The 23,706-nt window shown below is 43.0% G+C and overlaps 1 pseudogene; it reads left to right on the top strand.

Moving 5' to 3' along the window:
* The first annotated feature begins 617 nt into the window (after nt 1-617).
* LOC105069438 (ubiquitin-conjugating enzyme E2 variant 1 pseudogene) lies at nt 618-997 on the top strand (annotated as a pseudogene).
* Nucleotides 998-23,706: the final 22,709 nt, after the last annotated feature.

Below are 23,706 nucleotides of genomic sequence, written 5' to 3'. Positions count from 1 at the left end.
GGAGAGAGCGGCGGGCGGCTCCTCCCTCCTCCAAACCCAGCAAGGCCTTCGTTCACCCTTTTCCAGGCTCAGAGAAGTGGAACGAGTTGTCTGAAAGCGGGTAGGAGACAGCTCACTTGAATAACTCAGATTACAACCACCACCTCTGCCCGCATCCCCCTCCCCACCACTTCCTCTTCCCTTTCATCATCTCTGAAAGGTACCGGTGGGTGCATTTCAAGCCTCCTACTTTGGCTGTAGCATCTATGTTATAGTATGACCTCATCACACTGTAGTGGGACAGCCTACTGCAGGGGAGCCCATTAGTCGTAGGGCAGCTGGCTTCAGTCATGTGGACAAAGAAGGAGAAAGGGAAAGATGGCATGGAGGGAAGAAATGGTGAAATGGGACAGTGAGAGACGATCAGCCAGTCCTGGCTCCTGATACTTCATGAAGCTTAAGAGTGCTTGGCTTCCATAGAGCATCATTGTGCACCTCCCAGCATCCTGTGTCTCCACCAGAGCAACACCATTCCTTCTCTTAGACTGCCTGTCTCTCCTACAGTGATCCAGGATCTCCTCGACACCAGAGATCTTTTTTTATTCATGTTTGTAACTTTAGCCTGTGATAGAGAACTCGAAGAAGGCCAGAAAGGAGTAGGAGATGGCACAGTTGGCTGGGGTCTAGAAGATGACAAAGACATGACACTTAGAAGATGGACAGGATGATAACTGGGCCTTCAAGAACAATTTATGATAACCAAATATATAACCTTAAAACAGAATGTGTACCTAAATACCCAGAAGCAACCCCCTTTGTAACATGTGTAACCAAAATTAATATGAATGGCATTAATAGTTCTAATGGAGTGGTGGACCCAAGAGCCTTATCAGTGCTAGCCAAATGGCAGAATTCATAGAGTATCAGAGTTGTCCTGCAGGAGCATCAACGCCTAATGGTGTCTAAAGAAAATGTGATACTCCCTCAGCCACCCAATGGACAGTGTTACAGCAATTAATTAAAAAGAAAAGCCACAGGCCCTCCCCTCCCTTCCATTCGATTTAAGCAGTCTTCATTTTTCCACAGTAGTAAATTTTCTAGTTACGTCTTGTAGACCTCAAAATACTGGAAAGGAAGCTACCATTCAAAGGCAATTTATCTTCAGATACTGTAAGTGATACTCATTCTTTGTCCACTTGAAATATTTAAGTTCTGCAAGTAAAAAAAAAAATCATCTTCTCAGTCTGACACAGAGAAGGGGCTTCAAATGTTGGCTGAATGAATAAAAGGACAACTCAGTTATCACACATTGCCCTTGTGTTTCATGATAAAAGTTGTCAGACGTTACGTTTGGTGCTTTGCGTGTGCACACACACACACAAGTATTGAGTATCTTTCCTCCCATCCGTGGTTGACAGTTAAATGGAATGTTATTTTGTAAATACAGTAAACATGATTAACTTCTTGTCACATGTGCTTTTTACTGCTGCCTAGAGACAGGGGCTCCAGGAGGGCGCTCATGCCCATGGAATATCCTGCAAGACTTTCAAGAGTGAGTAGCTGCCTCCCTAGCTGTTATCGTCCCTCTTGGCAGCAGCATCCATGTCCAGCTGTCAGTGTTAAAAGTGCCAAATCAGCAAATTATCAGGATCGTTTGCAGCTAGATCGCAGGCAGGTGACCCAGTCCTGGCTCCAGGGACCTGCTGTGGCTTCTGCTGAGAAGTTCTTGGAAAGCAGGTCCTCCTTAATAACTGCAGAGGCAGGATGGGAACACCCCTGCCATGTTGCTGGAGACAAGGCCTCATGAGGATGTGGAGCTTGGAACACCAAAGTGATTTTAAAAATATGAAGGCATGAAAAAAATGCTTAATATCATTAATTATCAGAGAAACCCAAATCAAAACTACAATGAGTTTATCACCTTACACCAGTCAGAATGGCCATCATTCAAAAGTCCACAAATGATAAAATGCTGGAGAGGGTGTGGAGGAAAGGGAACCCTCATACACCATTGGTGGGAATGTAGTTTGGTGAAGCCACTACGGAGAACAGTATGGAGATTCCTTAAAAAACTAAAAATAGAGTTACCTTGTGATCCAGCAATCCCACTCCTGGCATATTTGAAAAGACATATGTGCCCCAGTGTTCACAGCAGCACTATTTACAATAGCCAAGACATGGAAGCAACTTAATGTCCACTGGCAGATGACTGGATAAAGAAGTTGTGGTGTATACATACAATGAAATACTAGTCAGACATAGAAAAGAAAACATAATGTCATTTGCAGCAACAGGGATGGATCTGGAGATTGTCATGCTAAGTGAAGTAAGCCAGAAAGAGAAAGAAAAATACCATATGATATCACTTATGTGTGATCTAAAAATCTAAAAAAAGGACACAAATGAACCTACTTATAAAACAGAGACAGACTCGCAGACATAGAAAACAAACTTATGGTTACGGGGAGGGGGAAGGGGATGGGGAAGGATAAATTGGGAGTTTAGGATTTGCAGATACTAACTACTATATTTAAAATAGATACACAACAAGGTCCAATTGTATTGCACAGGGAACTATATTCAATATCTAATAATAGTTTATAATGAAAAAGAATATGAAAAGGTATATATATATATATATATACACACACACACACACACACACACACTCATATATATATATAAAACTGAATCACTATGCTGTACACCAGAAATTAACACAACATTGTGAATCCGTTAAACCTCAATTAAAACAGACAAACAAACCATGAAGGGAGGTATCACCAAAACACTGAGAACAACAGAGTAGGAAAATAAAAAATATTACCAAGTCTGGACTCATTCTGCTCTCTACACAAAGGTCAGAGCAAGGAACAACAACTTTCTTCAGAAAGCTAGCAAACTAAGGAGATGGTGAACTAATGTCCTAGAAAACCATCCTCTCCGAGTTTGAATTCAGGCTTCTTTTGTACTGAAAGGGGAAGGGGTAAAGTCCTGGTTCTGGATAGACTCTGGAAGGGAGGTGTTAATTTCTTCCTTCCTGCAGTCACTCACGAATGGACCAAGTAAGGATGTTTCCTGTGGGCTAAACAAAGGTATTTTAGCTTAAAGCTCATTACCTGGGAGGCAGGATTCCCAGAGGTGGGCCATTATGTACAATTGAAGCTTACAGGCAACATCCCTTTAGTGATTAACAAGCAATAGAAGACAAAGGTTAAAGTAAAAGAAACAGATCTAATATAGAGTCAGATATGTTCTTCCCCATTCATTACAAAAAGAGCCTGGGTGCTTAACTGCTGTGGTAGGCTGCGTAAAGACCTCGAAGATATCTGTGATCTAATCCCTAGACCTTGCGAACCTTACCTTGTATGAGGAAGGGGATTTTGCAGAAGTGATTAAGCTATGGATCTTGAGATGAAGAGGTTATCCTGAATTATCTGGGTGGGCCCTACATACAATCACAAGGGTCCTTAAAAAAGGGAGGCAGGGGGAGATTTGACTACAGAAATAGGAAGCCAGAGGTTGGAGTGATTCAAGGAAGGGGTCACGAGCCAAGGGAAACAGGCCTCCAGAAGCTGAAGGAGACAAGGAAAGAGATTCTCTCCTAAAGCCTCCAGAAAAAACCGGCCGTGCCAACTGACCTGAATCCAGAGAAACTGACTTCAGCTTTCTGACCTCCAGAACTGCAAGAGAATAAATTTGATTGCTTTAAGCCACCAAGTTTGTGATGATATGTCATAGTAGCAATTTGTCAGCAACAACCTAACAGCGAACCAACCTGGGAACTCCCTAACTTTTTATTTTCTTGGGGAGCGACATCATTTAAAAAATTCCTATGTTTTTAAGTTACTTTTGAGCAGAAGCTGGTTGTTACCAAGGCATCCTAAATAAAACTTCTAGCATAACCAATGGTAGCGTTGGTAGGGGTATTATAGGATATTGGTTCATTCAGAAAGAATTTAAGAATTTATATATATTTAAATATATAGAGAGAGAGAGAAATTCACGTTCAAGAGCTTTGCGCAGAACCAAGCTTCATCTATTTAGTATATTGGGTACCTCCCACTTAATTTTTTATAGTAGTGGTAAAATAAGTAGCAATATTTTTGAATTACATTAAAGTATGTCTTATTGCTCCATGGTCCCTCACCTCATGGCCCAAGTGGTTGTCACCACTGCAGTGAAAAACCAGCCAAAGAGACGAGGGGCAGGTCCAAGGATGAGGGCACAGTCTGGAAAACTGCACGTCCACCCACAGAGCAATGGTGTGAACTGGCCACAGGGCCATGCCTAAGTGTCATGGAAGCTGCAAGTCTTTATTCCCATGTGCCCAATTAGAAACTCAGAAAAAGAAGGGAGATCACATATCAGGGACGCCACATGGTCTGTGTCAGGAGTTCTGTTGACAGATGAGTATTCAAGTTAAAATCAAGAAGGAGGCATCAACATCTCAGTACAATGGCCTAAAAATCAATCCTACTGATGGAGTCTGAGTCATTCCAGACCTCTCCAGGCCTGCTGCCCTGCTTTATGGTTTTGTTTGTTTTTGTTTGTTTGTTTTATTTTGGGAGCAGCAGAACCTTCTGCATATAAGAAAGATACCAGTGGTAGGGCCCTTCCCCCTTGCCTTTATAATCATCTTGGGAATCTCTTTGGAACATGAGTGTTCTGGGAACACACTTTGAAACAATGCATTTGCTCTAAAAGGAAGCAAAACCATACTGCTAGACACAGTGATGCTTGGGGATTCCCAAGGCTGCTGAGTTTATTTCTCCTGTGAGAAACCCCCCAACCCTTGGTAACGGAGCTGGACGGGTCCTATTTCTGCACTCAGTGCTTGATCTGTTTTAGAGTCACTCACTGCAGGGGAAACAGAAGCTTGAACATTCTGCTCAGCAAGCGAGAAACCATTTTCAATGACACTCCATAGCTCACAGTGCTGTCTGGGGCCAGAGTGAATGCTGGTTGCCATGGCACTGCTTTAAATTATGTCCATGCTGACACACTGTCACATGCTGTTCCCATGCACTGGGGCCATGTCTATCTCTTCCTACTGTTTGCTGATTGATGCTTGAGCTCGGCACCAGGAACAGAGATGTAACAGCAAGAAGGCAAATCCATGGGGTCACCACACCATCTGCCTAAACAATATATAAGATATCAGGGATTGGAAATATTTGAACTAGGAAACTAGAGATCCGGCTTCTGCTCACAGTTCTCCGCTGTGCAGCTTTGGGCCAATCCTTTCATCTCTCCATGCCTTGGATTCCTCACCTGTACAATGAAAGAGATGGAATAGCATGTGTCCAAGGTCTCCTCCTGATGTAACCAGCTCTAGTTCCTGCGTGCTGTTTTGAAGCCGCAGAGATGAGCAGAGTTCTGCAGAGGATGAACATCAAAGTGTGAGTGAGGCAATTCCTGTAAGCTGTTACACAGTCCTCCCCAGGCTGACTGTTTCTGAAACGCCCTTCCAGCGCCTCTGAGCTGCTAGAGATTTGTTTTGAGTCAATTCCCTGGCAAGATGCCACTTGCCAGAGGTCCCTTCTGAGGTACTAAGGGGACTGTTTTCAGTTTGAGTTGAGTCATTATTTGCCTTGGAAATGATTTTTTCTCAGGATGGTCCCTCTTCAATGCTCAGGACTTTGATCCCCCAAATTTTTATCCCCCTGAATAAAGTAAATTTTAAAACTAGAGAAAGATACACATGTGAGGCAAGCCTCTGGACCTTTTTCACAGAGCAGCGTCTCATGGGATCAAAAGAGCTGTGAAGTAGCAGCTCTGATACTTGGCTAACCATTATGCAGCTGGTTTCACAAGGTGTGATTTGAATGAGGTCATTTTTAAATTTCTGCTTCCATTGTCCTGAGCCTTACCCAGCCTTCATCTGTAGATTTTAGGGACAGGGCTCCCACCTTCAAAGTCTCCTCCCTACCCCACCTCAGTTATTTCCGAGAATCCCCAGAGGGTGTCCCATGTATATGCACAAAACAAAAACACAAACTAGGAAACAAGGATTACAATGGGTAAGGGTGTCTTGGTATAAATCAGGGCTGCACATGTCATAGAAAAAAAAAATCTAGGGCCTCAATTAAAAACCACTGTCTTAATAACAAGGATTGAGTACCTTAGTTTGCCTGCCAGGGGGCAAGAGAAAACTCTAAGCAGACTTCATAGAGAAAGTAAAACACTGGCTGACATCTTGAACCGTGGGTGCTAGATCAAACGACAATGGCTTTCAGGGAAGATAAGATGAAGCAGATGTCTACTATCTTGCATCCCAACTGACTGAGCCCTCCCCTTTGCAACTGGAATATTTCTTCATTCATTTGTTGGGTTTTGTAAAAATTGTCCAAAACTTAGGATTAAGGCAAAAAGATAATTGCACATCTTTTCAATGTCATGCTGGAGCAATGCTTAACAGACCTACCCCAGCAGTAGTCCTCTAAAGAATATATCTTTGTTTGATTCATTAATTATCATTAGGGTCCAGATTCTGTGAAGCTACCTGTTAATTTCTAGGTTTTCCTCTCTTAGAAACACAAATGATTCCTATTCAGTGGAAAAGACAACCCCAAAGATGACAGTTTCTTACCCCAAAGGACACTAACCAGATTTATCTCTAACCAAGCTAACACATCTCCACATATCTCCTGACTCTACATAAATCTCTGTTCTTAGAATTTTCCTTGGACCAGCTTGTTTTGCTGGTTCCGTCAATAAATGAGTTAAATAAATATTTGAAACATGCTCACTATATGTTTGATGAGAATCATGTGTTTGACTCGTGGAAAATTATCCTTTGGCATTCATTTAACAAGTGTGTTGAACAACTATTAGAGGTAAGGCAGCGTGCCAGGGGCAGGGAATGTAACAGAGAATAAGACAGATCAGGCCTCTGCCCTCACGAAGCAAACATTCTGGAGGGGAGAAAACCATAAACAAATCAATACCTTACAGATTGTGATTAAGGCAATGAAGAGAAATACATAAGATGCTGGGACAGAGATTAATGGGAGAGGAGGTCAAATGAGGCTGAACGTGACATTTAGCTGAGACTTGAAGGAGAGAAGCCAGCCCTACAGAGAAGCAGAGGAAAGGAGTTCCAAGACAAAGGAAATGACAAGCACAAGGACCCCGCTGTGGGGTCAGGTTCAACGTGTCCTGAGAACTAGAAGCAGCCCATGGTGGCTAGGGTAGAGTTGATCAAAGGAAAGATGGCACAAGATAAGATCAAAGAAGTAACATGGGACTTAGTATTTAGTGTTGAGATGTGTCATTTACTAAGAACTAAGGAAGGAAGAAGGGAAGTGTTCACCATCCAGATGCTGAGTGACCCCCGTGTCTTAGTTATTTCAGTACATCACATTATGGGCTGTCTTTCAGCTTTCTCAATGATAACATCTTACACACCATGGTACAGTTCTCAAAAGTAAGAAATTAACATTGGTACATTACTATTAGCTAAACTACAGTTTATTCACATTTTCCCAGCTTACTACTAAATCATTTCTTCTGTTCCAGGATCCAGTCCAGGGAGCCATGTTGCACCCTTTGTCATGTCTCCTTAGTCTCCTCCAGTCTATGACGGCTCCTCCCTCTTTTCTTGTTTCTCTTGACTTTGACAGTGTTCAGGAGGACCGTATTTTTGTGGAATGTTTCTTAATTTGTGTCTGTTTGATGTCTTCTCGGGATTAGACTGAGGTTATGGGAAAGAACAATAGCAATGAGGTGACATGTTTTCTTTTAACATAGATACAACTCAAGAACCTGGCTGAGAACTGTCCTGTGATACTCCGAGTAGGAGGGGATTTTGTGACACTTGGCGAAGAAGGAGACGTTTCATGAAACTGAGGCTAGGAACAAGAAAATCATGTTATTCCCCAGTGGTGGGGAAACATGATTACAAGTTAGCAAATTCAGAAGGCTGGGTTCAGTAAAAGATGATGATAGAATGACCTGTCAAACGAAACACCGTGCTCAGTAAAATCTTAAAGATCTGAGGCTTTCCTGAGATGTCAATGTTTCCTCCGACTGGCAGCTTAGGTAATCGGAACCTTTGTTGCGGGTTGGTTTCTTCATCAGTAGGCAAGAATGCAGTCATGCATGATTGTGTTTGAATTTTATTCCAAGACTAGTGGGAAGTTAATGAAGGATACTGGGCTGGAGACACATATTCCAAGTTGAGAGGACAGCATCTTTTTTCTTTTGGAGATTTAAAAATATTTTTTAATCTTATTTTTTATTGAAATGTCTATTTACAGTGTTCGTTCCAGGTGTACAGTAAAGCAATTCAGTTATACATATACAAACATACATATTTGTATTTTCAGTTTCTTTTCTGTTACAGCTTTGTACAAGAAATTGAATATAGTTCCTTGTGCTATGCAGTAGGTTCTTGTTGTTTATCAATTTTATATACAGTAATGTGTATCTATTAATCCCAAACTCCTAATCTATCCCTCCCCACCACTCTCCCCCCGCCCCATAACCACAGTTTGTAAATAAAGCTTGTATTTTCTGTTTGTTTTTCAGATTCCACACGTAAGCCACATCATATAATATTGTCTTCCTCTGTCCGACTTAGTTCACTTAACATGATAATCTCTAGGTCCACCCATGTGGCTGCAAATGGCATTATTTCATTCTTTTTTTATGGCTGAGTAAGAGAGAACAGCATCTTGAAAGGCATGAAGGTGTGAGGGAGCACTTGGCACAGTCAGGGAATCAGACTGCCTGGAGGGAAAGGTAAACATAAAAGAACCATGAGAAATACAGTTAGAAAGGAATCAGAGGTCAGAGCAGGAAGGGCCTTATATCTCATTTTAGGGCATTTTTGATCCAATAAATGATTCAGAAGTCGACAGTTGACTTCATTCTGGACCTTGGTTCCAAACCCAACCTATCCTATTATCTTGCAGGTTCAGGGCACTGATTTTAAGGAATCATCAGGCTAACGAGTAGGTGACACGCTACAAATTCATCATCTGCTCAACAACACTCTTTATCACTGAGTCGAGAGTGTTAGCTAAGTGTTATGAAGAACAACACATCACCACCATTAGGAGTGATTGTGCAGCTCAGACATCCGCACTCATCTCCTTACTTTAATTGTGTGGTTACCCTGTTCTCTTTTTCTTTAGATCTACCTGTTGCTTTGTTACTGTCCACTAACCTTTAAATGTTGGTTCTCTCTCAGGTCCTGTTCTCACTCTATGCTCTTTCTCTCTCCTATCACTATCCTGAAAACTCCAAAATCTATACATCTGAATTGTCACTTGATCTTGGCTATATTCCCGCTGTCCCTTGGCCTCTGACCTTTCCATGACACATGCACCTCAAATTCAGCACATCAGAAACAAAACCTCTTCTCTCCCACCATCAATCTGCTCCTCCGTTTGTGTTCCTTACTTTAGCTATTGGGACCATCATCCACCTAATCCCCTGAACTAGAAAACTTAGAGTCATCTTTGACTTTTCCTTTTTTGTTACTTGTTATGCATAGAAATATCCCATGCACATCTAATCTGTTGCTAAATCTTGTCCATTTTTAAACCAGTTTTCTCCCATTTGCCCCAAATACTTTACTTCATATCAGCCCAAACTAAAATTATATTCCATCTTCCTTGTTTAGCCATCCTCTGATTCACTGTCAGAAGCATCACTGGGATTTTTTTAAATGTAAATAAGCAGTGGGTTACCCATGTGTAGAGCTACTGTTCCCCTCACTGCCTTGGTGCCTGGGTGGGGGCTGGGTGAATGGAGCCCTTGGACTGGTCACCCAGCTGTCAGCGATCCCATCTGTTTAAATCTCATCATTCTCTGTTGTCACTTCCTGGCTCAGTGCACACCCTCTCTGCCCAACCCTGCTGCACTCCAGGCCCTGCTGCATATAGACTGTGGTTACTGCCAGAGCAAAAGGAGAAGTAGGGCGTGAAAGAACTCCTACTCCAAGGGAGGGGCTGCCTCCTTAAGACAAAGGAGATACCCCCTCCCGAGGGAGGGAAGGCTCAAACGTTGGGATACAGAAGACTTCCAGGGTTCAGATATTCTTTTTTTTTTAAATTGATCTCCTTGATTTTTCTTACCACTTTAATCTAATCCATTGCTTTTCAACTTTTTGTGTGTGTGTCATGGCGTAATCTAACCCATACAGCCTCCAGGCCATCACACCAAAGAGTGTGCTCTTACCCAGAAGCGCCAAGCTGTCATGTCCTTGGACGCTTACTGTCTGTGCCATTTCCTCTGGATGATGTGTTCTTACCATCAGTTAAGCCCCATAAACACACGGGTACCTACTACACACCAGGCTCAGGCACACTTTCCACCCACCCAGCTGATCAGCCCTGTGTGGCCTTGCCCACGTGTCACCTCCTACACAAGTCTTTCCTTTGACTTTACCCAGGTAGATACGATTTCCTCATTCTCTGTTCCCATGCAGTTTTTAATACATGAAACAAACCCTTGGTATTCATAAATTTAACATTCCTGGTTTAACCAGTTCAAAAGTTACTCCATAATATGAGTCCGTAAACTGTCGTCATTTGTCATTTTGCCAAAGCACAAATGGGAACCATCCTCCCTGAAGAGCTGGGGAATGAGAGCGAGTCACCTCCTCTTGGAGGCTTTTCCTGCTACTCCATCCTGCTCAGGCTCAGGCTGGCGGCCCCTGAATCAGTGGGGATACTTCCCACTCTACGTGAGAATAGGAATAACAACGCTTAGTTACTTCACACAACAGAGCGTCTGAAGGAGGGTGGTTTCCAGGTTTCTCAGCTCCTCAACACTGTCAGGGCTCTGGGTCAGGATTTTTGCCAAGTCACTCGGCCATGTCCACATGGTGACAATATGACAACAGTGACTTCAAACAGCATGTCCTCACCTAACTCCACTCAAAGTGGGATGAAAGGACAGGGCTCCATTGCACTTTTTTTCGAGGAAGCAAAACTTCTTCCTGGAAGAGTCCTCCACAGGCTTTCTCCTTCCCTTCACTGGCCAGAACTTGGTGGTGTGTCCAGCCATAAACCAAACACCAGAACAGGTGAAACAAGTAACCGGGCTTGATTTAGATTTAGTGGTCCTCAGGCTAGCAGCAACAGCATCACCTGGGAACCCGCTAGAAATCCAAATTCTGGGCCCTCACCTAGACTTACTGAATCAGAAACGTTGGGGATGACATTCAGGAGTCTGGATTTTGAAAGCCCTCAATGTGATTCTGATGCAGACCAAAATTTGAGAATCACTGGCTTAGGTCTAACATGGTTCATCCTTGAGCCTGGGGAAGGGTTCACCTACCTGAGCATCTTGCCTCCTCAAACAAAATCAGGGTTCTATGAACTAAGGAAGAAGAGAGGGATGCTGTTGGGCAGGCATCCCCCTTCTCGTATTTCCATTTGAAGATCACTAATTACATTATTTATCCATCAGTTTTCTTGCCTGACTCCCCAGCCAGCTTCTTGAGAGTATGAACTTTGTCTTTTATTAGTGTTTCTATCCCTCGCACAAAAGAAGGCACTCGATTCGTATTTGCTGGACAAACTAATGGATACGAAAGTGACCTCTCCTTCCTAATTGCCCGTCCCCTTAACAGCTGCTTCCTGCTGCCTTCCACTCAAGGAACATTTTCACATTAGCTCATGTCAGTGAGCCAAGAGCAGTCCCTTCCAGGGGATCTGAGAACAATTATTCCTTTGCACGTGGGTGCAAGTGGAAACTCTGGCTTTCTGAATGCATGTTGGGTCTTTATGACATTCATTTTTGTTTGGGGGTGTCCTCAGAGAGCACTGCCATATGATAGCACAGAACTGAATGTGTCAATTGTTCGGCTGAGTTCTGGCTGCCGACTCCTGGCTGGCAATCTTTCTCGGAGGCAGCTGTGTCCTCTGAGTTAAATACGACCTGGAAATAAGCCTGTGAGCTTCATCCTCCATCAGAGCTGCACAGCAAGAGGCGATGGCAGAGCTGTGACATTCAGTTTGTTCTGCCCGGCAGTCACCTCGACAAGCCACTCTCCTGGGCTTTCTGACGCCACTTGTATTAGGTAGGACCCTTTTGGTTGTACATGACAGAAACCCACATGCGAAATGATGAAAATAAAGGGGAAGGAAGAAGGTTGCAGGCTCATACAACTACAAGTCTTAGGGGTAGCATCAGTTTCAGTGCTTCCCCAAGACTTGCAGCATATGCTCCCACAAGGTCCTCAGAACCTTCCGTCTTCATCACACAACTGGGTGTCTTCTACATGGCCTCTGGCTCAGGCAAGATTTCACAGAACAAGCCAGGAGGCACTTCAGGCTCACATCCCCTCCATTCAGCACATGCAGCAGAAAGCAAGCCCCTCTTTCACAGAAGTGATAGCAAATATCCCGGGGTTGACCCTTCCCATCCTAACACAAGCCACCTGGACCTTCCATTAGGATCCCATGACCACTTGCTTACGATGGTATAAGTGCCCAGCCTGAGTCAGATGAGGGTCAGTCCCACTGACCGTATGGACGGGGAATGAGGAAAGATGCCTCCAACGCAAAATCCCAGGGCTGTTACCAGGGGAGTGGGCAATGGCTGCAGCGGAGACAAAATCCACACATGCCCCATCTACCACTGCTCCGTGGGGTGAGTCTCCCAGTGACACTTCATGGAAAAGGCACCCACAGACGTGCAGAGCTGGGCCTCATTTTCTAAAACGAGGCAGGAAATGAAGTGCCCCCTAAAGACAAGGAGAGTGGACTCTTTCTCCTTCCCACTGGCTTGAAATAGCAGGGCTGGGAGGATGGTACCCACAACCTCCTTCTCTGTCATTTAATCTCCGGAACACCTGCCCTGAACATTCAGCTCAGCCAACACCCCCCTCTCCCCATAACGTTTCTTGGCCTGCTTTACCGTCTTTTGTAATCACCCGTTAACATCTGCGATATTTTATGTGTGGCAGGAAAGATTTTTTTTTCCTCCTTTACCCTTCCTCCTGGGGTTAAATACAAAATAGATTAGAATAACAAAATGAGGCACACATGCTTCTTAATGGAATTACCTAAAGATCCCTTAAGCTGGGAAGTGTCAGTGGTTCCCTCTCTCCACTCCCAAGGGCAGGTCCATGTAGAGGCCTCTCCTGTTCTCTTCCCGGCACTCTCCTGGCCTAAAGCCCTGGATCCATGCAGAAAAGAACCAGATGAAGCTGAGGGGGTGAATTCAAACTGAGGGGGAGGGTAAAGGCAGTAAGGGAAGGCAGAGCCACGGTGGGGAGGTAGAGGAGATAAGAAATCCAAGGGGGTAGAAAGTAAAAGCAAGGATTTCTTTACCATCTTCTCGGGGACCAATATTTTTCTATTTGCAAGGAGACAATGCAGCTAGATGCAGAGATACAGTCTTTAAATCAATGATAAAAATCAAGGACTTGCCCCTCCTCCCATCTAGCTTTTACCAGCAAAGGAAGACCCAGCAATTTGGCTCAAACGATTCTAAATGAAGATTTTACATAACAGGGAGGAAAACCAGCAGGGAAGCTGGAAAAATGAAGCAGAGAAACCATCTCCAGAGCTCCAAGCTGCCCCCCGGGGGGGCCCCTAAAGGACATTCTTCCAGACTCTGTGTCTGGGCTTCATCACTGGATCCATTTGTGGCATGGATCAGACAGCTACTTCCTTTCCAACATGGATAAACCGATGGGATCATGTGTTTATTTAGGTCAAAAACATTCAACTAGTACATTGCAAAGCACAACGCATCAGAAGAAGGGATGTTTTGCTGACTGTAAAATCTCCAGTGAATTCATTTCTCAAGTAAATATATTTCTTCTCCTGTACCAGACCTATAACCCTCCCCTACCTGTGTACATTATGAGTTCTTTTCGAGGAACTCATTGCCTTCATGGCAGGTAAGTGAAAACTAACTTCTCTATTTTGTGGTTTCTTCCTTTGGGACCCTTCCTTTCTTCCTACAGACCCCTAAGACTCATTTCATTTTCTTCCTCCCTTCCTCACGGCTGCTGCTTTCTCTGTCTTTTGTGTATGTCTTGGTCAGTGTTGTTTGTGGCCGACAAAAACCCTCTCTAGATAGTTTCTGCAGTAAGGGATTTATTGAAGGGTGTTAGATAGTCTTCTGCACCCTCCCCAGGGGGAAATCCACCTGGGACTAAGGAACCACTCCTATAAGTAACTTCACTATTGCCACACAGGCCACTTGGCATCTCTGACCAGGATTCTCTTTATAATCCCAGGGCTTACTTTTCACATCATAGACATCTTAGATTTGTCTATTACAATTTTCAGCAGATGGTGACTGATTCTAATATTTGTATATACTAATGACAATTTTTAAGCATTTCTTCTTGAGGTATAATCGACATACAACATTATATGAGTTCCAGGAGTATATATGTATACATACATCACAAGTCTAGTTAACATCCATCACCATACATAGTTACAAAAAAATTTTTTAGTGTACTAATGACAATTTTATTTTTACAAAAGGAATTAAAGTGTTTTAGCAGGAATCAGTATCTTTTTCTAATTAATACCAAGCTGCTATATGGGTGAGCAGTAACCATGCCCATGATAGCAGATACTGAACAACAGAAACCTCACCACAGCTGTTCCAGAAGAACTAAAAATGTCCGCGATGGTGCTTTCTGAAACATGCAGTCTCCTCACCTCTCTAGCACCCTGAAGTGTCACCTGGGCGAGTTGTCTGAGGAGCCCTAGCTGCCGAGAAGTCTAGTAATCCTAGGCTTCTCCCGCCCCTGCATACAGGAGCATGTGGAATTTGTATTGTGAACCCTTCTACCGGGCCATCTCTGAGTTCTGCCATCAAGCATATCATGTCTCCCCATTCTCCCATCTTTGCTGCCACTGAAAAACACCACACAGCCTCTGATCTTTAAAAGATTCTACTGATCCCAATGGTGAAACTCTGAGAAGCCATGCAAGAGGGAGAGATTTGGAATCAGCAAAAACATCCCTTTTCATGGTGCATTATGCTTTGCAGTTTACTAGTTGAATGGTGTAGGATATTTACAAAGCTACTGACATCTCAAAAAGCTTTCTCTGAATTCTTTCTTCAGTCTATAAAGAAATGCAAATGGAGCTTCTGTTCCAACTAGGTAATCTGAGCACATATGTTAATCTACCACCTCCCAAACCTGACACCTCATCTGAATGACAGTAAAGAGAGTGGAAGGGAGGCATCCACAACTAAGAGATTTCAGAGGCGTGAAAACGGAAGAAACTGCTGCCTTGAATGTACAGGGAAGGTCTGAGCCCCAGAGAGGATCTGTGTCCAGCAGTCAGGCTGTCCCTAAACAGCAATGAGCACACAGCTGCTGGGTCTGCCTTGCTACACTTCTTAGGCAGTGAGGGAACAAGCAGCCCAGTTACAGAGAGAGTCTATTTATTACTCATGGAGCGGCAGCAGCCGTGTTCGCATCATGCCCACCTGCCCTCCAGTCTCAGGGGTGAAGCAGAGCCGACCAGGGTGAATGCTGCCCACACAGAGATCCACGTCACAGCTGAGGGAAACCCCAATTCTCTAAGGAAACCCCACCTGTGCCCTAGGGGAAGTCAGTGTCTTTATTACACTGCTCGGAAACAAAACTGTCCCCCAAACCAGACAGACTTTATCTCCAGTTTCCAAGGATGTTTGCTACACAAACATTCTTGAAAAGGCTGTCTGGACAAAAACGGTCATAAAATGTGTAGAAATGCCATGGAAAATGTCCTCCCAGCATTCTTGAGGAATGACAGAGGCTGACGGAGAAGTGAGGAGGAGAATGAGTCAGCTGAAGGCCACGGGGGAATGTCTAACCATGGCTCCAGCCCCAGAGGTGGTCAGTGAGGCATCTGAAGCTGGTACCTTGATGCCCCCTCAAATTCCAGGGCCGATGCAGGGCATTTCCCCTGATGAGTTTTAGGGCTGCTTTGGGGGACCTACTGATGTTCCAGGATGTTATGGAATGAGGGTGAGCCATATAGGGATAAGTCAACAAGGGCCTGAGCAAAGGTTTAGGGACAACAGGCGTCACCAGGTTGCAACAACACTGGGTGAGGTGCTGGCTACTGTGGAAGAGAAGTTCTCAAAGCTCAGCCAGCCTAGCCCTTGGGCGCAGGGAGTGACCACTGCCCTGCAGGTGACGACTCAGCTCACACTACTTCCCAGGCCCTTGAATAAAACCCATTTAATGAAAAGCCCCTTCAAGTCCAGCTCTGTCTCAGGGGAACTTCCAAACCTCTCCCCTCATTCCTCTCCTCCCCCAGAGATTTTCACCTTTTAGATTCAAGCTTGATAAAGTATGGAGGAACAAATTACGAAAACAGAATGTAAACCTTCCCAGCCTTGATGGGAAACGGGATAGTAAAGTTACAGGTGTCAGGAACTGGGAAGTGGAGCTTGGAGAGAAGAGTTTAAGGGAAAAGCAAGTGTTTTCGGGTTTTAATAAAGGGAGGTGTCAAGACGATATTGCTTAAAATCATTGGAACAAGAAAGAAAGATTGAAGTCCATTGCTGAATGTTAAAACAGTAACCACCAGAGGAACTGAAAATAACAGTATACCTCTACCAGGAGGGGCACGTGAGAGGGCTACATCCTTATTATTCACAACAGGAAGTCAAGAGATAACGTCTGAAAGTTGATAAGCCAAGAAATAGCAGTGTAAGCATAGTATTTAGACACACAGAAGTAATTACCTAAAAAAACAGAAGCCAAGTAACTGCCTCTGGGTAGCAGAAAATATTCCTGCTCTAGGAGTCCAGTGTTACAGAATTTAATTTTTTTTTAAATCATGTGCCTATATTACTTTGTTTAATACGTTAAGCAATTTTTAAAAATATCAGTGGAATTATACTTGTCTTCCCTCTTCTCCTATGTGGTTCTGTGAATAAAATGTTTCTTAAGCTTCTTTTCTTCTTCTTTTCTTCTTGGGAAGATTCATCAGTCTTCTTCCCGGTTCCTCAAGAGCTGATTTTAAGATTGTTCAGGGTATAAGACATCTTTCAGTGTGAACTAAATGCCTGAGACCCAAATGAGAAATTTCCATAGTATTTATTTATTTGCTTATATGCATATTCATTCATTTATTCTTTCTTTCATTCAGTATGTATTCTGTGACTAGGTAATATGTGCTAGGTACTCCGGCTACAGTGGTGCGTTTCACAGATTAACAGACACTGCCTTCAAGGAGATGACACTCCACTAGGAGAAAAGCCTGAGTAAATAATTATACATATATATTTACTGTGATAACTGATATGAAGTAAAAATAAAAGTAGAGGGAACCCTGAGAGCCAGGGGCAAGGGGAGATGTTGAATGAGAGAGGAATTCTAATTTGGATAAATTACTGTTTCTGTACTACAGGGGACTTACAGCTCAACCTGATCTTAATTAAGACAACTGTCTCAGGTACAACTCTATCAGTGAAGCACATCTTGTAACAGTGAAGCAGAATAGAGAGCCCAGAAATAAACCCACACACCTACCATCAGTTAATCTTTGACAAAGGAGGCAAGAATATACAATGGAGAAAACACAGTCTTTTCAACAAATGGTGTTGGGAAAGCTGGACAGCTGCATGTAAATCAATGAAACTAGAACACTCCCTCACACCACATACAAAAATAAACTCAAAATGACTTAACAACTTGAATGTAAGACATGACACCATAAAATTTTTAGAAGAGAACATAGGCAAAACATTCTCTTACATAAATTGTAGCAATGTTTTCTTAGATCAGTCTCCTGAGGCAATAGAAATAAAAGCAAAAATAAACAAATGGACTTAATCAAATGTATAAGCTTTTGCAGAGCAAAGGAAACCATAAACAAAATGAAAAGACAAGCTGCTGACTGGGAGAAAATATTTGCAAATGATGCGACCAACAAGAGATTAATTTCCAAAATATACGAACAGTTTAAGCAATAACAAAAAAAGCAAACAACCCAATCAAAAAATGGGCAGAAGACCTAAATGGACATTTCTCCAAAGAAGGTTCACAGAGGGCCAATAGGCACATGAAAAGATGTTCAACATTGCTAATTATCAGAGAAATGCAAATCAAAACTACAATGAGGTATAACCTCACACCAGTCAGAATGGCCATGATTAAAAAGTCTACAAATAACAAATGCTGAAGAGGGTGTAGAGACAAGGAAACCCTCCTACACTGTTGGTGGGAATGTAATTTGATGCGACCACTATGGAAAACAGTACGGAGATTCCTTAAAAAACAAAAAAACAGAGTTGCCATGTGATCCAGCAATCCCACTCCTGGGCATATATCCAGAGAAGACTCCAATTTGAAAAGATACATTCACTCCCCAATGTTTATAGCAGCACTATTTACAATAGCCAAGACATGGAAGCAACTTAAGTGTCCCTCAACAAATGAATGGATAAAGATGATGTAACAAGATGTGGTATATACATACATACACACATACACATACAATGAAATACTACTCTGCCATGAAAAAGAATGAAATAATGCTATTTGCAGCAACATTCTAGAGATTATCATACTAATAAAGTAAGTCAGAAAGAGAAAGACAAATATCATATATCACTTATGTGTGGAATCTAAAATATAATACAAATGAACTTATTTATAAAACAAAATTAGACTCACAGACATAGAAAACACAGTCACCAAAGGGGAAAGGGGAGGAGAGAGGGATAAATTAGGAGTTTGAGATTAGCAGATACAAACTACTATATATGAAATAGATGAACAAGGTCCTATTGTATAACCCACAGAACTATATTCAATATCTTATAATAACTTATAATGGAAAAAATATGAAAAAGAATATGTATATGTATAACTGAACCACTTTGCTGTACCAGAAACTAACACAGTATTGTAAATCAACTATACATCAATTGTTTTAAAAATTAAAAAAAGAAAAAGGATACTGTAAATAAATAAATAAATAAATAAGCAAGTCATGGGGATGTAACATACAGCATAGGGCTTATAGTCAATAGCTTTGTACTGCAGATTTGAATGTTGCTAAGAAAATTAATTTTATAAGTTCTCATCACAAGAAAAAATGTGTAACCCTGTATGGTAACTAGATTTACTGTGGTGACCATTTTGCAATGTTCACAAATGTCAGATCATTATTAAGTATGCCTGAAACTAATAGAATGTTATATATCAATTACACCTCAATTTTAAAAATTATTTTTATTTTAACATCACATTAGTCTCATACATAAAATTTATCTTTTTTGTTACATTATTCTGAGTTTTTGTCATTTAAATTTGTGATTATCTGGCGTGTTTAGTAGTTAAGGGATGTTCGCGGTTCTCGGGTTTCTATTTTTCGTGTTTGGTTTTGTTTTGTTTGGATGTTGTCCCTGAAAGTCAGAGAGAGCCTTGTTCCATGAGGGGAAAATCAAATTTAGGAGTGAGCTTATACAGAATGACTTCATGTAACTTTTGCCAAATAAATTATGAGGGGGAAGGAACTCAGTGTCTGAAAGGGCCTAACAGTGCCTGACACTTGAGAGAAATTCGTTTAATATGAATCCAAGGCATGAAAGACAGAAACCATGTTCTGTTCATGCTGGAAATCCAGGAGCCCTCAATACCCTCCTCGATTTCCCTTATTCAATCATTGCCCAGGCCTACTGAGTTTACATGTTCACTCTCTCTTGTATCAGCCTTTCTCTGTCTTCAGCACTACCCCCGACCCCAGTCACCATTATTTCCCACATGGACTATGTGGTAGCCCACAGCCAGGGTTGCTATAGGCCTGATGTAAACAACTCCACCAGACTTACTGGGGAACAAATCCGAGAGATGACAAGGGAGGAGCTGGGGAGATACAGAGCAACCTATGAGTGTGTAAAAAACTAGTGAACAGAAATCTTAATTAAATTGAATCCAGAGACCAGAAGGGGGAGCTCTCATGCCCCATGCTGATAGCAGAGCCCAATAGGAAGAAGAAAGTCTTCCTGTTCTTGCCTGGCAAGAGCTCGGCCAAAGGGAGACTGTCACAACTCAGCCAATGAAAATCCTCTCTGTTTCCTATAGTCCTCCCAACTTCCTTTCCCCCCTCTATAAAAGGGTTCTCCTCTCCATTTTTGCAGAGGTCTTGTACATGGCTCACCATGGTTGCAGACTCCCAATTGCCATTGTTTGCTGATCCCCCCAAAAAAACATTTTTACTGGAGAAATAACTGACAGTCTGTTTTAGGTCCACAGATGCATTGCAACTATGAAATAAACTGTCTTCAGTATTAACCATGTTGCATGACTTCCTGCAATTACCTAGCATGAAGCTCATCCAAGAAAGGGGCCATTTCACATCCAATACAGAAAGATGCGATCACGGCACTTTGGAGAGAAAGAGCCCTAATGTTCTTTGATCTTCAGCATCAGGAGTCAGAGGGAAAATAAAACCCAGAAAAGCAGGGGGAGTAAAATAAAATCTGAGTTGGAAACTTGGAGCTTGGACCAACAGACATTTCAAGGAGCCCTACAATTTACAAAGTGTTGCAAAACACCAAAGCAGCTTGATTCACTGTTGCTCAGGCTCCCGTGCATAGATAGCCGTGTGCTCAGTTAATGCTCTGCGGCCACCACCTTGGAATTCTTAATAATTTTTAAACATAGGCCCTGTATTTTTATTTTGACGAGGCCTCACATAGTAAGTACTGTGTCCTGGCCAGGGCCATTTACGGTAGGGAACCTGAAAGATAGAAGTTCTCAGGAGTCATTTCATGGCTTCAATTTAAGCAGGGAGTAGAGCTCAGGGTAGAACATTTGACTGTAACTTAAGTAAATTCCTTTCTCAAAGGGGAGATTCTCTTTTCCCCTCCTGGGATGGTCTGATTTCACAGTAGGGAATTCACTGGAGGAGAGTCGGAGTGGACATAAGTGCCCGCCCACATCCGTTGGCGCTCCCTGTTGTGCTCTGAGGGCTGCTTACTGCCAACACCCACCTGGAGACTCTTTTCCGGCCACAGGAGGCTGCTTGGGCTGCACGTGGGGCATCCCGAGTGAAGAGGAACGGAGAGTGAGTGGGCATGCGCCTCGCCCTCCTCGCCCCGCAGGAACAGGGATGCTTGCAATGATTCCCAGGCATGGCCACCCTAGTCCCAGAGCCCCTCAGGGAGGGAGGGAGCTCCAGGTGCCGGGGTGGAGACTTTACGTGATGCTCACTTGATAGCTCTCTTCCTCTGCCCTCTTCACTTCACCATCCCCCAATTGGAGGTTCCTGGAATTACCTCCCGTGTCAGCTCTGCATACCCAAATCTTCATCTTCAGGATACTTCTGGGGGAACCCAAAGACAACAAGACATTTCTTCAAAATCCAGCACAGGTTCAATAAGCGACATGAATGATGACTTATTTACAGTTCAGGAACTACTCTCTCCTCGGTTTGTCTCTGAATCGGCAAAGAGGGCAAAGGATACATACTAGGTAAGGAAGTAGGTGAGTGGATGGCTCGTTAGTTCTTCTCTGAACAGTGGGGGTTTTTTTTAATTACTTATATTTTTATTTTCAGAAAAAACGTATTGATAGTTCACTTAAGTATATTTCTCATTAAAACTAAACAACAAAAAAGTATATTTCTCACTAGTTAAATCACAAGTCATTTTATAGTGAAATTATTTCCAAAGACAGTCATTTCCCTGTATCGTTTCATTTTCTTAAAAAGCAAAACACTTTATTTTCAGTAGATATGGGAACCTGCCAGGTCAGAGGCATTTGGAGCTGCAGACTGGTTACCTTTATTTTTAAATTATTATTTTTTTCTTTTTAACTTTTAGAGGGGAGGTAGTTAGGTTTATTTATTTTTTAGTGGGGATACTGGGGATTGAGCCCAGGACCTCATGCATACTAAGCAGGCACTCTACCACTGAGCTACACTCCACCCCTCCAGACTCATTACCTTTTATGCCATTAAGTTGAAGGAGAGGCCTCCTCAGTCTCAAGGACCCACCTCCCACCAGGTAAGGAAATTCTTGTTGTGCTGTCATTACTTCATGTTCTTCAAGTCACAGAAAACCTAGGAATGCAGCTTAAACAAGTAGGAAGTTAATTTATCTTTCCTATAGCAGACTGATGGGAGGTTGTCGAGGACTGGTATGGCACTCATATGTTTTGCTTTACTCTGCATGACCTCCATCTCCAAAGTTTCCTCATTCTCCAGAATGACTGCTCATAGTCCAGCCATCTCATCCATGTCCCAGACAGCAGGGAGGAGAAAATAAGGAACAAAAGCACACCTTCTCCCTGTAAGTCTCCTTGACAAATGTTGTACATATTCTCTTCTGCTTCTATCCCAATAGCCAGAATCTAGTCTCATGACTCTACCAAGGAAGTCTGAGAAATGTAGTCATTACTCTGGACAATATGTGCCCAACTGAAAATTAGGTGTTCCACTTCTATAGAAGAGAAGAACAGACACTGGGGGGCAACTAACAGTCCCTAGCACTCCAGCCTCAAAGAGTTTCTTGGGCCCTAATTTAGCCCAGTAAGGGCAGAATAATTCCCATTTGCCCCAGAGAGGCACAGATGTGGCCACAAAGTACTGGTTCTGCTGATGGAGCCCAGCAAACTGGAACGGGGTGGACAGACAACTGCAGACCAGATGGATGTCTCAGGAGATGCTAACTTGAATAGATGATGACTGCAGTCCAGATGCCCTCCTCTATCATGGTATATGTAAGCCCCTGTACCGTGCCATGGGTGGAACCCAGGAATGAGAGGACCCAGTTTGGCTTAGATTGTATATCTACTGCCTTAGTGAAATGAGGAGTATGGTGGTCATTAAAGCTATTTATAGATATTCTGGTTCTCCTCCTCCTGGGTAGATGGTAGGATTTGCATTTCCCTGCCCCTTTGAAGTTAGCTGTGGTCATGTGATACACTTTGGCCAATGATACATGAGCACAGTAAGATGTCTCCTGACTAGGCTGAAGGTTAAAAGCTCATGATGGTTCATTTTATGTGTCAACTTGGTTAGGTCACAGAACCCGGTTTTTGGTCAAACACCACTCTAGATGTTGCTGTGAAAGTGTTTTTTAGACGTGATTAACATTTAAATCAGTAGACTTTGAGTAAAAGAGATTACCCTCCATTATGTGGGTGGGTCTCATCCAATCAGCTGAAGGCTTTAAGAGAAAATGACTGGGGTCCCCTAGGGAAAAAGGAATTCTGCCTCCAGAATGTCTCTGGACTCATGCTATAACATTAACTCTTCCGTGGGTCTCCAGCTTGCCCTGCGGATTTAGGATTTTCCAGCCCCTGCAATTGTGTGAGCCAGTTCCTTAAGGTAAATTTCTCTGTGTCTGTCTCTCTCCGTACACACACACACACACACACACACACACACACACACTCCATTGGTTTAATTTCTCTGGAGAACCCTGACCAATGTAAAGCCTGTGTACAATTTGTCACATTTTCTTTTTTTTCCCTGCCAAGGTGACCTTGGAAGCACATGAGGAGATGGGGTCTCCAACCTGGATTCTTAAGTGACAAGAGCTAGTAGAGACCCTCTGCCAACCCACAGTGGACAGGTAGCGTAAGCAAGAAAGAGCTTCCATCGTGTTAAGCCACTGAGATGTGGGTACTGCCGTGGATCAAGGCAGGCGGGTACTGCACTTAGTAAGAGAATCTACCAGAAGCAAAGCAAAGTGAAAGAAAAGTTTATTAGATACACTGCTACAGACAACAGTGGGCAGGCAGACGAGAGTTTTCCCTGCGACGAGGACAGACCTTATAGT

This window comes from Camelus bactrianus, chromosome 3, assembly GCF_048773025.1.
Source record: "Camelus bactrianus isolate YW-2024 breed Bactrian camel chromosome 3, ASM4877302v1, whole genome shotgun sequence".
Classification (NCBI taxonomy): domain Eukaryota; kingdom Metazoa; phylum Chordata; class Mammalia; order Artiodactyla; family Camelidae; genus Camelus; species Camelus bactrianus.
This window is presented reverse-complemented; position numbering and strand designations above follow the sequence as displayed.